Source organism: Mesoplodon densirostris, chromosome 1 (assembly GCF_025265405.1).
Source record: "Mesoplodon densirostris isolate mMesDen1 chromosome 1, mMesDen1 primary haplotype, whole genome shotgun sequence".
NCBI lineage: Eukaryota > Metazoa > Chordata > Mammalia > Artiodactyla > Ziphiidae > Mesoplodon > Mesoplodon densirostris.
Window position 1 is genome coordinate 120,096,482 of NC_082661.1, and position 2,188 is coordinate 120,098,669.

At 45.0% G+C, this 2,188-nt stretch overlaps 1 non-coding gene across 1 annotated transcript; it reads right to left on the bottom strand.

Annotated features, from left to right (window-relative positions):
- Positions 1-259: 259 nt before the first annotated feature.
- LOC132501366 (U6 spliceosomal RNA) lies at positions 260-366 on the bottom strand. The gene has a single exon (XR_009534226.1). It is a non-coding gene; the product is annotated as a U6 spliceosomal RNA (small nuclear RNA).
- Positions 367-2,188: the final 1,822 nt, after the last annotated feature.

The window sequence follows — 2,188 nt, forward strand, 5'->3', positions numbered from 1 at the left end:
ACTCTCTCACTTTGTCCCAGCTTACCCTTCCCCCTCCCCGTATCCTCAAGTCCATTCTCTACATCTGTGTCTTTATTCCTGTCCTGCCCCTAGGTTCTTCATGACCATTTTTTTTTTTTAGATTCCATATATATGTGTTAGTATACAGTATTTGTTTTTCTCTTTCTAACTTACTTCACTCTGTATGACAGTCTCTAGGTCCATCCACCTCACTACAAATAACTCAGTTTCGTTTCTTTTTATGGCTGGGCAATATTTCAAAAATATGGAACGCTTCACGAATGTGCGTGTCATCCTTGTAGAGGGGCCATGCTAATCTCCTCCGTATCGTTCCAATTTTAGTATATGTGCTGCGGAAGCGAGCACTGCCCACGTCTCTTGAAATGGAATTTTAGCTCATCCTGTTATACCCTGCAACACTATCATCACTTATTATTACACTCAACAACAACAACAAAACAGAAACATGTCCTATTTCTCTAGGAAGCCTAGTAGAATTATAAAGGCTTAAAGAGGAAATGAAGTGGAAGAGGGAGAAACAGAAAGATGAGAAGGAAGGAGAAAATACAGAAAGAATCTTGAATCCGTTTTCGCCAATTCAAAAGGAGTGGAGCTGATTAAAATTCCTCAATAGTAATAGCAAAAAGAGCTACCATTTACTGTGAATATACTATGAATTTGGCACTCTTATGCATTCTTCAGCCATTGAAACCAAGCCCTTTAAAACTGAGTTCCCTTACTGAGTTTATGATTAACCTCTCTATCCAAAACTTTATTCCTTCTTGTCCCCAAACCTGTGCTAAATGAACACTAATCAGAGTCAGATGACCGAAATTGCTGCTGTCGATAACATCGTTAATGTACTAAAACTGCTATTACAGATGTCATCATTAACAAACAAACTCAGATGAGTTCGTTCATGGCAAGATGAGTTCAACAGACCCCCGAGCCGTGGACCACCTGGCCAGAGAATCCTAAACCAGAGACCTCCCGACTCCCAAAACTATAATTAAGAAATGTCGTAGAAATGTCACACGACAATGATTAACCCCAGCTTCTTTGTTCTTCCTCTTTTGAAAACCCCAAACTCAAAGACCAAGTTGGAGTGGACCTGAGACTTGTCTCTCACACCCTTGCTTGGGGCCTGCAAATAAACCCTTACTTTGCTGCAAACACCTGCTGTCAGAATTGGGCTTTCTGTGCCACGGGAACGGGAGCCCTTGCTTGTTACACTCAGTTTATTTCATCCTGACAGCTCTAATGGGGGTACTCTTCACTGCCCCAAAAGGAGGAAAGTGAGGGCTTCCTTGGTGGCGCAATGGTTGAGAGTCCGCCTGCCAATGCAGGGCACACGGGTTCATGCCCCGGTCCGGGAAGATCCCACATGCCGCGAAGCGGCTGGGCCCGTGAGCCATGGCCGCTGAGCCTGCGCTTCCGGAGCCTGTGCTCCGCAACGGGAGAGGCCACAACAGTGAGAGGCCCGCGTACCGCAAAAAAAAAAAAAAAAAGGAGGAAAGTGAGACCTAGTGGTTGAACAGCTTACCAGAGTCAGTGAAAGGACCGAGATTCAAACCCTGGCTGGAAGCCTGCACTCTTCACCCTGACACGACAGGAACCAGGGACTTTCTCTCACTGCATCACAAACTTCCGTAGGTGCCTGGGAATGTCAGCTATAACATGACCACACTGGCCCCAAACCCAGCAGGAAAGACTGAATTTGGGATAGCCTTACTACAAAGGCAATGTTCCCTCATCTCTTGGATTCTCGTGCTAATGTGGATGCTTTGTAAACAAACGTTGAACACTGCTCAGCTCCTGGCCTTCCCCCTAGTAAAACAAAAGGTTCTCTAGTTCCATATTAGCTGTTTCTCATTATGTAAACTGTCTGTGCCATCTTCATTCAATTTATTGCTACATTAGTCCCCAACCTGGCTAGGGAAATACATTAACTTTTAATAACATGCCTTTGATGACTTGTACAAATCACCCTTCTCTAAATTTATCCTTGTGAATCAGGGAGCAATGGGGGAAAGCCGCAAATTAAACCTGGTGTCCTGCTGCAGCTGAGGGAAAGAAAGGAATCTGGAATTCTTGGGAGAACTTTAAAAATACATCTAGTGGGCTTCCCTCGTGGTGCAGTGGTTGAGAGTCCGCCTGCTGATGCAGGGGACACGGGTTCGTGCCCTGG